The sequence below is a fragment of the Tursiops truncatus genome, chromosome 8, assembly GCF_011762595.2.
Source record: "Tursiops truncatus isolate mTurTru1 chromosome 8, mTurTru1.mat.Y, whole genome shotgun sequence".
Lineage (NCBI taxonomy): Eukaryota > Metazoa > Chordata > Mammalia > Artiodactyla > Delphinidae > Tursiops > Tursiops truncatus.
In genome coordinates, this window is record NC_047041.1 from 102,197,522 (window position 1) to 102,212,125 (window position 14,604).

The 14,604-nt window shown below is 49.0% G+C and overlaps 1 long non-coding RNA gene across 1 annotated transcript in view; it reads right to left on the reverse strand.

Moving 5' to 3' along the window:
• Positions 1-4,082: 4,082 nt before the first annotated feature.
• The window catches only part of LOC141279416 (uncharacterized), a 28,102-nt gene continuing 17,580 nt past the window's right edge, over positions 4,083-14,604 (reverse strand). Inside the window, exons 3-5 of the long non-coding RNA XR_012333622.1 lie at positions 7,150-13,587; positions 4,847-5,043; positions 4,083-4,669 (exon numbers count right to left, since the gene is read on the reverse strand). This is a non-coding gene — a long non-coding RNA (uncharacterized lncRNA). The remainder of the gene's footprint in view (positions 4,670-4,846; positions 5,044-7,149; positions 13,588-14,604) is intronic.

The following is a 14,604-nucleotide window of genomic DNA, read 5'->3' on the forward strand; positions in this document are numbered from 1 at the left end:
ACAACGCTTGGCCCCATGCCTGGTACCCTGGGGGCGCCCAGAGGCATCATGGAGGAGCAGCCAAAGAAGGGGGAAGGCAGCGAGAGAAGGAGTTGGCTGGGCTCCCTTCAACTTCTTTTTTTTCCTTTTTTCTTTTTTTTGGCCACACGGCGCAGCTTGAGGGATCTTAGTTCCCTGACCAGGGATCGAACCCAGGCCCCTGGCAATGAGAGCACAAACTCCTAACCACTGGACTGCCAGAGAATTGCCAGGGCTCCTGTCAACTTTGATTGCAGACGTGGGGAGTTAGAGACCTAGAACTACCCGCATATAGTGCACCCCCTCCCTAAGGCCCCACATTCAAATTGTCCGCAAGTCTCGCCCACTTATGTCCCTACAGCTCCCACCAATTCTGCCATCCCCTCCATGACTGCCCAGAAAGTAGGGCTGACAGCCAGGTTCTCACTCTCCCAACATACACACACACTTCTCGCCAGCTGTGTGAATTCAGGCAAGTCACTTCACCTCTCTGGGCCTTAGTTTTCTCAACTGTGAAAGAAGAATAATGAAGATACCTACCAGACAGGACTGTTGAGAGAATTCAGTGAGATTAACCAGGTTGGGTGCTTAGCTCCGGCTGGCACAGGGCCTATGGTAAGCACTCTATGGAAGTTAACGATTATTATTGTCAGTTCAGCCTTCATCTTTCCTGGGCTGGATGCTCTATGGGCCCCTCTATGGGCTCTCTGCCTCCATTCTTGCCCCTCCAATCTAGCCTCTCCAACTTGGCCAGTGTCAGGCCCTTGTGTAAAGCTTGTCATTGGCACCTACGGCTTCTTTTCCCTGCAGTGTAGATCTCAGTCCATCTGAGACACTCATTAACGTGCATCTTCCTGGGATTCTCCATCCAGGGATACCTGTACTTCTCACAGAGCCCAGGGGACCCCGCTGAGACTCCTTACCCTACAAGCTAAAGTCTACACTTGTTGGTGTAGATGGGATTCAAGGCCCCACTAACCTCTCTAACCTGCTGCTCCCTACCTCCCATCTACCATCCAGTCACACCAGGGAGCACACCCTTCCCTGTCACCCTGTGCCCTCCTGTCTGTGCATATACGTACCTGGATACTCTTTCTCCCCTTTTCTTCTTGGCTCCCTCTGCCTGCCTCCACCTCAGGAAGGTGACTGTTATGGGATGAATTATCTCCCCCTGAAAGTAATATGTTGAAAGCCTAACCCCCACTACCTCAAAATGTGACTGTATATGGAAATAGGGATGTTAAAGAGGTGATTAAGTCAAAATGAGGCCTTAATCCAATCTGACTGGTGTCCTTTAAGAAGAGGAAATTTGGACATGTAGAGAGACAGCAGAGATGCGTGTGCAGAGAAGACTATGTGAAGATGCAGGGAGAAGGGGGCCACCTGTAAGTCACTCGGGGAGGCCTCAGGAGAAACCAGACCTGCTGACCTCTTGATCTTAAGCAGGGCTTATTTCAAACTAGGGTTGTGACCTATAAGTGGGTTATGGAATTGATTTAGTGAGTTCGACCAGCATTTTTTTTTTTTTTTTTTTTTTTTTGCGGTACGCGGGCCTTTCACTGTCGCGGCCTCTCCCGCCGCAGAGCGCAGGCTCCGGACGCGCAGGCTCAGCGGCCATGGCTCACGGGCCCAGCCGCTCCGCAGCACGTGGGATCTTCCCGGACCAGGGCACGAACCCGTGTACCCTGTATCGACAGGCGGACTCCCAACCACTGCGCCACCAGGGAAGCCCTCAACCAGCATTTTTAACAAAAAAGAACAAAACAGAAAACAGCAGAGTACATCACATGGAGTAAAGGTACATGTTATCTCATGGAACCTGTGTTTCCCTTGTGTGTGTGTTGGGCCACAATGAAAATGTATTTCTTTTTTTTTTAATTTATTTATTTTAATTTATTTATTTTTGGCTGCGCTGGGTCTTCGTAGCTGCACGGTATTTCTCTAGCTGCAGCGAACGGGGGTTACTCTTTGTTGCACTGCGCAGTCTTCTCATTGCAGTGGCTTCTCTTGTTGCAGAGCATGTGCTCTAGGCATGCAGGCTTCAGTAGTTTTGGTACATAGGCTCAGTAGATGTGGCTCACAGGCTCTAGAGCACAGACTCAGTAGTTGTGGCGCACGGGCTTAGTTGCTCCGCGGCATGTGGGATCTTCCCGGAACAGGGCTCAAACCCATGTCCCCTGCACTGGCAGGCAGATTCTTAACCACTGCGCCCCCAGGGAAGCCCTTTTTTTTTTAAAAGTTAGTTGTAACTCATTTTCTTTTTCTTGGCCTTGCTCTTCCCCTACCAAGGATAACACCCAGGCCCCGGCCAGTGGAAGCACAGAGTCCTAACCACTGGACCGTCAGGGAATTCCTGAATATGTATTTCTTACATGCTCATGGCCAAAATATATAGAAAGTCATTGCAGTGGCCTGGGTGACCCTCAAAAATAATGTTGCACCTACCTTGTTCATTTCTGTGTTTCTGTTGCAAAATAAACTAAGGCATATTAAAATTTTTAAGAGTTTATTTGAGCATAATATCATTCAAATTGGGCAGCATCCAATCTAGCAGATAGAAAGGAGCTCCGAGGAGCAGTACAAAATGAAGGACTTTTATAGGCAAAAGGGAGCAGGAACAAGGAGGTTATAAGAGGCAAAAAAGTGGGTTGGTTATTGCAAGGTCGCCTTCCTTTAGGGGACGGCAGGGATCTATCAGCGGTCTCACTAGTGCTGGTCAGGTGATTTCTGTTGACTGGTTTAAGATTCTGGGAGAGTGGATATTGTAATTAAGTCTGGTGATGTGAGACTTAGCATAAGTGACTCCACTTTGGGCCTGTTGTCTTGTTTTTCAAACAAGTCCAATGCCCGACCTAGCACCTGGCAGGTCTACGTGGCTAGGTCTTTGGGAAATACTTGTGGGGCAAGTGCAATGATCCTTGCATATATTACCTCCTCTATTTTGGTTCCAAGAAAGTAGGTTCTTGTCTCGTCACAGAAAGAATTCAGAGATGAGACACGGAGGCCAACAAAGCAAAGCGAGTACAATAGTACACTGTCAGGAGGGAGAGCAGGCAGGCTCAGGTGAGCAGCTGCCCTGAGTTTCTTTGGCAAGCTGGTTATATGGGGTGTGAAAATGACTGGGCAGAATATTCATTGAGGAGGGAGGGGTTTTGGTTCATATTGCCTGAATCTCATCCCAGTTCCACCTTCCCAAGGGGAGGAGGGATTTTTACCCTTATTTGGTCTTGATCAGAAGTGTCATGGAGTCTTCATGGGTATTTCTTGGTGCAACACAGGTGTCATGGTGCGTGATGGGTACTTCTTATTTGCAAGGCTAATTTTATTGTAATGAGAGGGTAGTGAGCAAAAGGTTACATTCAGATGCTGGAGATTCCTGCCTTTTACCACCTTTCTTTGTTGGCCTCTAGGACCCCTGGCGTTCACAAGATGTATGGTTTCCTGGACCTGGCCTGTGCTCCCCTTTCTCTGTTCATATCTAGCTAACTGCCTGTTCGAATACTTCCACCTCTGTGACCCTAGTCTCAGCACCAAAATCTTTCATCTGGATGAGAACAGCCTCCAACAGGTGTCTGCTTCCACTTTGGCTCCTCTGCAGGCCCTCCTTCAGCAGCCAAAAGGGGTCTTTCTAAAGCTTGTCAGGTTTTGTCACCCCAAAGTCATCATGCCACTCACCTACTCCAGTGACTTCCCACTGGAACCCAATTGAAATCCTAATTCCTTATCTGCCCTATAAGGCCCTTCTCCTCCCTCCCTCCCTCATTCCACTCCAGCCACATTGACCTCCTTGTTCTTTGTGATACTGTGATTTATGATGAATATATACAATCGCCCCTCAGCATCCACGGCGATTGGTTTCAGGCCCCCTCCACCCTACCTCACCCTCCCCTCCGCAGATACCAAAATCCAAGGATGTTCAAGTCTCTTATACAAAATGGCATAGTATTTGCATGTAACACATCCTCCCATATACTTTAACTTACTTATAATATCTAATACAATGTAAATGCTATGTAAGTAGTGTAAGGTCGGATCTTAACAAACGGCACCACGAAACAGAGGAAAGCTTCAAGTGAGCTTTATTAAGGAGCGCTCCCGGGCGAGGTTCACTGGTCCGAGAGAAAGGGGCCAGAGAAGTCGCGCCCGGGCGAGGCTTGGGCAAGATTTTATAGGGGAAGAAGGGAAAGGGGTGTGGTGAATCCGGGAGGGCACAGGGTATTCCTTATTTGGTGGTCTTTTCGGGTATCCTGGGGGACAGTTAGTCCCGCCCCTCGAAAGGCGGGAAGGCTGGGCTGGGTTCAAAGTCCCCAGGTCAGTTCCTGGAACTGGGTGGTCCGGAATGTCTCCAGGGCAGTTTCTGGAACTGGGTGGTCCGGAGAATTTCGTTCTGATGCAAACTGTGAATCTGATTGTGTTCCCCTGCCTCGGGCCAGTTGGCCTTACATCCCGACATCTTTGGTGTAATGGGGCGGCGTTCTGATCTCTGGCTACTTCATGCTGAATGGGGGCGTCGAAAGGGGAGTCGGGCGACCAGAGGTCCGAGGCTTAGGGGAGACCAGTGGGGGGTTCTGTAGGAAGCAAGGTGTAAGGACCGAGGAGCATTTGGTTTGTGGCCACCTGAGAGACTTCCTCCATGCGCCTGCGAAGGAACCTAAGAAAACAGGGAGCAAACGTGAGCAAGATACAGATGAGAATTAAGGGGCCTAAGATTGGTGTTAGCCAGGTATAGAGGGTGGATCGCCACCAATCGGGAACTGGGGAGGCAGACTGTTGATGTTTGCATTGGAGTTCTTCTCTTAAGCGATGGAGGGCTTTTACGATGTCTTACGTTGTCTTCGAATCCTGTTTCATTGATGTAATAGCAGCATTCCTCCTGTAGGAAGAGGCAGGTACCTCCTTTGTCGGCCGTCAGGAGATCAAGGGCTCGTCGATTTTGGAGGGCAACTTGGGCTACTGAGGTGATCTGGCGCTGGAGGGAGGTGATGGAGGCGGCAGAAGCCTCGATGGCTAGCTGGAGTTTCTGTTCTAGGTACACTGTGTGTTAGGGCTCCTCCCCCGATGGCCGCAGCAACAAGAGGAGGCTAGGGAAATGCCTGCGACCATAGGGAGAAAGATGGCCCTTTGGCCCTTAGGTCGAGGGCCCGCGTGAGTGCTATCAGTTAAGCCCTTTGAGAGGTTGTCCCTTCTGGGAGGCTGTTAGCCTTGATAATAGTTGAGATAGTTACCACCGCATAGGCTGCCCGTCGGAGTCCGTCAGGACCGAGTATTGAGCTACCGTCCACAAAGAGAGTGCGGTCCGGATTTGAAAAAGGGGTGTCAAAGAGTCCCTCTCTTGGTGGTTTGAAGGGTTCTATGACATGAGGGCAGGAATGGGATGGAAAACCCCCGGTGCCAGAGATAGGCAGGAGGGAAGCCAGGTTCAGGCGAGGGGAGAGATCAAGAGAAATAACTGGGTTTTCAGTGAATAGTAGGTGGAACTCCTGGATGCGGGAGGGGCCCAGGAGGGAGAGAGACTTGTGGCCTAGGAGGTCGACCAGCCGGTGGGAGGAAAACACGGTTAGTGGGTGGGCCAGAGTCAGTTTGAGTGTTTGTTTGGTCAGTTCGGCTGCCGCTGCTAGGGCCCGAAGGCATGGTTGCCATCCCCGCATGGTTGGGTCTAGCTGTTTGGAGAGGTAAGCCACGGGGCAGTAGGAAGGCCCTACAAGGCTGGGCAAGGAGTCCAGTGGCTATTCCGGCCCGTTCATCCACAAAAAGGTGAAAAGGTCGGTTTGGGTTGGGCAGAGAAAGGGGAGGAGAAGATATCAGAGCGTTACGGAGGGTGAGAAAGGCCTGTCGAACGGCGGAAGGAGAGGTGAGGGGTCCTTGAGGGGTTTCTTTAGCGGCTAAATATAAGGGTTTAGCGAGGAGAGCAAAGTTAGGGATCCAGTGTCGGAAAAATCCTATAAGGCCCAAAAAGGAGAGAATTTGTTCCGCTGTTTCCGGAGGCTGGAGTTCACGGATAATCCGGGTGCGGTCGGCTGTTAGACCTTTTGTGGTAGGGGTAAGGTGGAGCCCCAGGTAGGTTACAGAAGATACAGATAACTGAGCCTTGGCTGGGGAGACCCGATAACCTCGAGAGCCAAGGTAATTGAGGAGATCTGCAGTATGTTGTCTTGAGAGGCTGAGAGACGGGCTACAAAGGAGGAGGTCATCTACATATTGAAGGAGTGTGCTGGGGGTAAGGGAGCAGGAAGTGAGGTCCCGTGCCAGCGCCTGCCCGAAGAGGTGAGGACTGTCGCGGAAGCCCTGGGGAAGAACTGTCCAGGTGAGCTGACTGGAAGTATGAGTATCCGGATCCGTCCAGGTAAAGGCGAAGAGGAAATAGGAGTTGGGATGTAGGGGGATAGTGAAAAAGGCATCTTTGAGATCCAGAACCGTAAAGTGGGTTGTGGATGGGGGGATATGGGAGAGCAAGGTGTATGGGTTTGGTACTACTGGCTGGAGAGGAATCATGGCCTCATTGATTATTCGGAGGTCCTGGACCGGGCGATAATCCCCAGAGGCCTTGCGGACAGGCAGGATGGGGGTGTTGCAGGGAGAGTCAGTGGGGATAAGGAGTCCCTGGTTTAGGAGTCTGGTGATAATAGGTTGTAGGCCCCTAAGGTGAGTCTCAGAGATGGGAAATTGGGGCCTTGATGGAAATTTGGAGGGGTTCTTTAGGCGGATGAGGATGGGGGAATGGTGTGTTGCTATTATGGGCTTAGAAGTATCCCAAACTTGGGGATTGATTGGGGTTCGGTGTGATTGGAAGAGGGGGATAGGAGGCGGAGGGTTCTAGAGACAGGCCGAGAAGAGGAAGCAGGAGTTGGGAGGAGGGGACCTTAGGGTCAAGTCTAACCAGCTGGAGGGAGGCCCCTAAGTGGAAAAGGACATCTCGGCCTAGCAAGGGAACTGGGCAGGATGGTATGACTAAGAAAGAATGAGTAAAAGGGAGTCCTTCGATATGACATGGGAGTGGACCGGTCTGGAGTGGGAAGGATGGTTTGCCATCAATACCCATGACCGAGATCTGGGAAGGAGAAACTCGCCCGGAATAAGTAGGCAGGACCGAATAGGTAGCCCCCGTGTCCACCAGAAATGAGATGGACTTACCCGCTACCTGTAGCGTTACCCTGGGCTCGGCGAGGGTGATGGGGGTCTTCGAGTCCGGGCGCCGTCAGTCGTCAGCCAATCCCAGCAGTTCGAGTGGTAATGCCGTTGGGTCCGCCTGCCCCCCGCGTGGAGACGCTGAGGGAGGGCCAGTCGTAGGGCAGTCACTCTTCCAGTGGCCCGTTAGCCCGCAGCTGGGACAGGGCTTAGAAGGTGGTCGGGGATTGGGACACTGGCGAGCCCAGTGGCCTTCTTTTCTGCATTTGAAGCAGGCCCCTGGCAGGGTTGCCTTTTGCGGACCCCGTGGATGCTGTGATCCATGGGAGATGGCCGGCCTTAGGGCGGCTACAAGAGCTTGGGTTTGGAGGGCCACCTTCTGGTGCATCCGAGCCTGTCGGCTGGATTCTGCCAAATCCTCACGGCCATTGTAGACTTTAAAGGCCATCTTTACCAGATCTCGAATAGGGGTTTGAGGGCCGTCTTCTGCCCGTTTTAATTTCTTTCGGATGTCCGGGGCTGATTGGGTGATAAAATGGGTGTTTAGGACCGCTACCCTGCCGGGGTGTCGGGATCCAGCCGGGTGTAGAGAGTTAAGGCCTCTGTAAGGCGATTGAGAAAGATAGCTGGATTTTCGTTAGGTTCTTGGGTTATCTCTTTTAGTTTTTCAAAATGGACTACCTTATGAGCGGCAGCCTGCATGCCAGCCAGGAGGCATTGGATCATGAGGTCGCATTAACAGCGGCCATCTTGGCCATCCTGGTAAGTCCAGCCTGGATCGGTGCCGGGTACGGCAGTCGCTCCGACAGGCATGGAGCTGTCGGTAAGGGGAACCTGATCTGCATGGTTTCGGGCAGCAGTTTGAATTCTTTCCCTTTCGTCAGGGGTTAAGGTAGAGGACAGAACCACAAAGATATCGTGCCAGGTTAGATCGTAAGCTTGAGATAAATAGCGAAATTCTTTGATGTAGCGGGAAGAGTCGGCAGAAAAGGAGCCTAATCGCTTTTCTATTTGAGAGAGATCTTGGAGAGGAAAAGGGGCATGGACTCTGACCAGTCCTTCCGCTCCTGCTCCTCTCAGAGGGCAGAGGAGATTTGGATCTTGGGAGTCTTGAGAGCGTGTAAGCAAGGGGCGTGGGAAGAGAACTCGTTGAGGGAGGCGGGGGAGCGGTTGGAGGGGCCGGAGCGGGTTCGGGAGGAGGAGGGACCGCTTCAGGGTAGGGTGGAGGTTGGAGAGGAGTTCTGAAGGGGGGAGTGGTAAGAGATTCAGGAGGGTCGGTTAGTGGGGAGGAATCCAAGGGGATTGAGGTTTTGGATGGAGGAGATGTTTGTTTGGCAAGGAGGATTTGAGAGGTAGAACAATTGACACAAAGGGAGGGGCGGGAGCGCAAATACCAGAAAACCTGGACATAGGGGACCTCAGACCATTTGCCCGTCCTGCGGCAGTAATTATTTAGATCACGGAGGATGTTAAAATCGAAAGTCCCTTCAGGAGGCCATTTGGATTGATTGTCTAGAGGATATTGTGACCAGGCCACAGTGGAATAGAAAATAAGCCGTCGGCGACGGAGATCTTGGGAGAAACCGAGGGCTGTAAAATTGGCTAGGAGACACCCCAGGGGCGTCTTAGGATCTGGTTTCGATTGTGAGGTTCCCATGACCCCCAGTCTGTCCTTGAGTGAATGGAGAGGGAGAGAGGCGTCCCTGGTCTCCGTCTCCAATTCACGGCAGGTCGGAGGGCGGTCAGGCGATTGGGACGTCTCCACAATCACCCGAGGCTCGGCGGGTCGGAGAGCGGTCAGGCAATTGGGACGTCTCCACAGTTGCCCGAGGCCCGGAGAGAGGACGGAGGAATCCCTGACGCGGCCGCGATTAAAGACAGGGAGTCCGGTGGGCAGGCACTCTGAGGGTCGGAGGGAACAAGGGAGGGGGACTTACCCCGTTTTCTGCCGGATCGGGTGGATGAGTAGAGGTTCCCTGGTTGTCTCCTGGGGGAGGGGAGGAGCGGCCCGCGCGGTAACCCGCGGGGCTTGGTACCCCCTCCCGGGTTTCGGCACCAAATGTAAGGTCGAATCTTAACAAACAGCACCACGAAACAGAGGAAAGCCTCAAGTGAGCTTTATTAGGGAGCGCTCCCGGGCGAGGTTCACTGGTCCGAGAGAAAGGGGGCCACAGAAGTCGCGCCCGGGCGAGGCTTGGGCAAGATTTTATAGGGGAAGAAGGGAAAGGGGTGTGGTGAATCCGGGAGGGCGCAGGGTATTCCTTATTTGGTGGTCTTTTCGGGTATCCTGGGGGACCGTTAGTCCCGCCCCTCGAAAGGCGGGAAGGCTGGGCTGGGTTCAAAGTCCCCAGGTCAGTTCCTGGAACTGGGTGGTCCGGAATGTCTCCAGGGCAGTTTCTGGAACTGGGTGGTCCGGAATGTCGCCAGGGCAGTTTCTGGAACTGGGTGGTCCAGAGAATTTCTTTCTGATGCAAACTGTGAATCTGATTGTGTTCCCCTGCCTCGGGCCAGTTGGCCTTACAAGTAGTTGTAAATACAATGTAAATAGTATGTAAATAGTTGCTGGTGCAAGGCTAATTTAAGTTTTGCTTTTTGGAACTTTCTGGAATTTCTAAAAAACAAATATTTTCAGTTCCAGATTCGATGTAGAATCCAGGTTGGTCTTTGTCCCTGTTCCTGGCACAGAGCTCCTAAAACCCTTGGAATTTCCTAAGTGATAAGAGCCATAAAGGTGAAAGGAGAGCCTTTTGTTATTCATAATAATTCCCTTTCAACAACTGGTGACTTTATGTTAATGAGGTGATTTTCTGAAAACCTCTAGGTAACCAGAGGATGGTGACTGGTTGCCAGGGAAACCAACCACGTGACTAGAGGATTGGAACTTTCAGACCCATCCCCCAACCTCTGACCTCTGGGGAGGGGAAAAGGGATAAAGAGTTGACTTAATCACTGATAGCCAATGATTTAATCAATCATGCCTACTTAATGAAGCCTCCATAAAAACCCAAAAGGACAGGGTTCTGAGAACTTCCTTTTGGTGAACGTGTGCAGCTGCTGGGAGGGTCTTGTCTCTGGAAACTCCATGGCCCATCCCCATACCTTGCCCTGTGCAATCTCTTCCTTCTGGCTGTTCATTTGTACCCTTTGAAATATTCTTTGTAATAAACTGCAATCGTATAAGTAAATTGTTTTCCTGAGTTCTGTGAGCAGTTTTAGCAAATGATGGAACCCAAGGAGTAGGTTGTGGAAACATTTTATTTTTATTTTTTAAAGTTTTTTTTTTGAATTTTATACAGCAGGTTCTTATTAGTCATCTAATTTATACATATTAGTGTATACACGTCAATCCCAATCTCCCAATTCATCACACCACCGCCCACCCCATGCCGCTTTCCCCCCTTGGTGTCCATACGTTTGTTCTCTATATCTGTGACTCAATTTCTGCCCTGCAAACCAGTTCATCTGTACCATATTTCTAGGTTCCACATATATGCGTTAATATAAGATATCTGTTTTTCTCTTTCTGACTTACTTCACTCTGTATGGCAGTCTTTAGATCATCCACGTCTCTACAAATGACCCAATCTCATTACTTTTTATGGCTGAGTAGTGTTCCATTGTATATATGTACCACATCTTCTTTATCCATTCATCTGTCAATGGGCATTTAGGTTGCTTCCGTGACCTGGCTATTGTAAATAGTGCTGCAATGAACATTGGGGTGCATGTATCTTTTTGAATTATGGTTTTCTCTGGGTATATGCCCAGCAGTGGGATTGCTGGGTCATATGGTAATTCTATGTTTAGTTTTTTAAGGAACCTCCATACTGTTCTCCATAGTGGCTGTATCAATTTCCATTCCCACCAACAGTGCAAGAGGGTTCCCTTTTCTCCACACCCTCTCCAGCATTTGTTGTTTGTAGATTTTCTGATGATGCCCATTCTAACTGGTGTGAGCTGATACCTCATTGCCTCATTGTAGTTTTGATTTGCATTTCTCTAATCATTAGTGATGCTGAGCAGCTTTTCATGTGCTTCTTGGCCATCTGTATGTCCTCTTTGGAGAAATGTCTATTTAGGTCTTCTGCCCATTTTTGGATTGGGTTGTTTGTTTTTTTAATATTGAGCTGCATGAGCTGTTTATATATTTTGGAGATTAATCCTTTGTCGGTTGAATCGTTTGCAAATATTTTCTCCCATTCTGAGGGTTGTCTTTTTGTCTTGTTTGTAGTTTCCTTTGCTTTGCAAAAACTTTTAAGTTTCATTAGGTCCCATTTGTTTATTTTTGTTTTTATTTCCATTACTCTAGGAGGTGGATCAAAAAATATCTTGCTGTGATTTATGTCGAAGAGTGTTCTTCCTATGTTTTCCTCTAAGAGTTTTATAGTGTCCAGTCTTACATTTAGGTCTCTAATCCTTTTTTTTTTTTTTTTTGCGGTACGCGGGCCTCTCACTGTTGTGGTCTCTCCCGTTGCGGAGCACAGGCTCCGGATGCGCAGGCTCAGCGGCCATGGCTCACGGGCCCAGCCACTCCGCGGCATGTGGGATCTTCCCGGACCGGGGCACAAACCCGTGTCCACTGCATCGGCAGGCGGACTCTCAACCACTGCGCCACCAGGGAAGCCCTCTAATCCATTTTGAGTTTATTTTTGTGTATGGTGTTAGGGAGTGCTCTAATTTCATTCTTTTCCATGTAGCTGTCCAGTTTTCCCAGCACCACTTACTGAAGACACTATCTTTTCTCCATTGTATAGCCTTGCCTCGTTTGTCATACATTAGTTGACCATAGGTGTGTGGGTTTATCTATGGGCTTTTATCCTGTTCCATTGATCTATGTTTCTGTTTTTGTGCCAGTACCATATTGTCTTGATTACTGTAGCTTTGTACCATAGTCTGAAGTTAGGGAGTCTGATTCCTCCAGCTTCGTTTTTTTACCTCAAGACTGCTTTGGCTATTCAGGGTCTTTTGTGTCTCCATACAAATTTTAAGATTTTTTTGTTCTAGTTCTGTAAAAAATGCCACTGGTAATTTGATAGGGATTGCATTGAATCTGTAGATTGCTTTGGGTAGTATAGTCATTTTCACAATATTGATTCTTCCAATCCAAGAACATGGTATATCTCTCCATCTGTTTGTGTCATCTTCGATTTCTTTCATCAGTGTCTTATAGTTTTCTGAGTACAGGTCTTTTACCTCCTTAGGTAGGTTTATTCCTAGGTATATTATTCTTTTTGTTGCAGTGGTGAATGGGATTGTTTCCTTCATTTCTCTTTCTGATCTTTTGTTGTTAGTGTATAGGAATGCAAGAGATTTCTGTGCATTAATTTTGTATCCTGCAACTTTACCAAATTCATTGATTAGCTCTAGTAGTTTTCTGGTGGCATCTTTAGGATTCTCTATGTATAGTATCATGTCATCTGCAAACAGTGACAGTTTTACTTCTTCTTTTCCCACTTGAATTCCTTTTTCTTCTCTGATGCCGTGGCTAGGACTTCCAAAACTATGTTGAATAATAGTGGTGAGAATGGACATCCTTGTCTTGTTCCTGATCTTAGAGGAAATGCTTTCAGTTTTTCACCATTGAGAATGATGTTTGCTGTGGGTTTGTCATATATGGCCTTTATTATGTTGAGGTAGGTTCCATTTATGTCCACTTTCCAGAGAGTTTTTATCAAAATGGGTGTTGAATTTTGTCAAAAGATTTTTTTGCATCTATTGAGATGATCATATGTTTTTGTTTTTGTTTTTGTTTTTTTTGTGGTACACGGGCCTCTCACTGTTGTGGCCTCTCCCGTTGCGGAGCACAGGCTCCGGACGCGCAGGCTCAGCGGCCGTGGCTCACGGGCCCAGCCGCTCCGCGGCGTGTGGGATCTTCCCGGACCAGGGCATGAACCCGTGTTCCCTGCATCGGCAGGCGGACTCTCAACCACTGCGCCACCAGGGAAGCCCCCAACTGCCTTTTGTAGTGGACACATTTAGGTCCAATCCATGACCTTGATGTTCCCCCACTCTCTGAAAATGCACCTCCAATCCATGGGGTTGGACCCAGCAACTATTTTTATATGACGTGATCCTGCCTATCTGTAGTTGACTGGCCAGGAGCGAGCATCTCACCCAAGCTGGGCCAGAGTTCCTCCCCTTGTGATTTTTCATCAAAAGTTAGGAATTCTATTCTCAATTTGGACTGGCTTCCTGAAAGGAGAAGATATCAAAACTTGGGAGATGTGGAGCAGCCACTTCCTACCTCAGAACAAGTATGTTGGTCTGAAGGGAGGGAAGAGTGATGCCAACATACAGAGAGACAAAGAGACAAAAAGTGGGGAGAGACGGTTCCTTTCAGGTTCCTGCTGTCTGTTGCCACTCCTCAGGAAGAACTGCTTTCAGGTTTCTAAGGGTGTCTGTCAAGGTTCTTAATTTCAAGTACAGAAGCCAATTCTGGTCAACCTAAGCAGGAAGAAAATTTATGAAGGATACTCAGTAACTCACAGGATCTCCAGGCTGTTCAGGGAACTAGGCACAGTAGCTAGGCAAGTGGGAACACACCCAAAATCGTGACACAGAACTGGTCCTAAGAATACACCACTGCCCACGCTGGGCATAGCGTCTTCACCACTGGCACCGCTGGCGGAGGGCTGCAGATTCTGCCGTTGGAAATACTTTTACTGCTACTTCTGAAATTGGACATAGCCACTGTCTCCTCCACATCTGCTTCTTTAGGAAATAGCCTCTGATTCAGTCTGAAGCAGATGCCTCTGCCTGGAAGAATCTAAGACATGTGTCTGCACCTTAGATGCAAGGGATGCTGGGAAAGGGAATACCTGGCATTTTCAACCTTTATAGTTGGAACTAGTCTCTGTCTCATCAAGTTGGGTTCACACACACACACACACACACACACACAGGAAAAGGTTTCAGATTATGGACAGCCAAAAATATATCAAATGTCTCTCACACTAGGATTCTGTAATACCCTGTTGCATCTAATTATGGAATCTCTCCTCTTTTTTTTCCTCCATATACAACCCATAAATAATACAGAAATTGGTGCCAGGAGTGGGGTTTGAAAGTAACAATCATAAAAACTATGGAACTGTCCAAATATGGTAGAGGCTGAGTTGTAAGTAGGGATAATTTTCATGACCTAGGATGGAAGTGGCAGTTCTTGTATCCAGTGGCAAAGCAGTTAGTTCAATTATCCCCCAGTGTCTCTTGAGACTTAGGTCAGGTGCCCACCAAGGGTGAAGCTTTGGCATAGCAAAACCAGTTTTCCATGATTCTCCAACTCTACAGCAGAAAAAAGCTATCTCTGAGTCTCCATTCCAAATTCCCAACAGACGTAATGTGATTGGCCCAGCCTGGGTTACGTTGGCACCCCTATTCCCTTTAGCTGTGGCCAGGGAATGATATCACAAAGATAAACATGATTTCTGGGGATGCAGCACTGGGGATTAAGGGATTAGG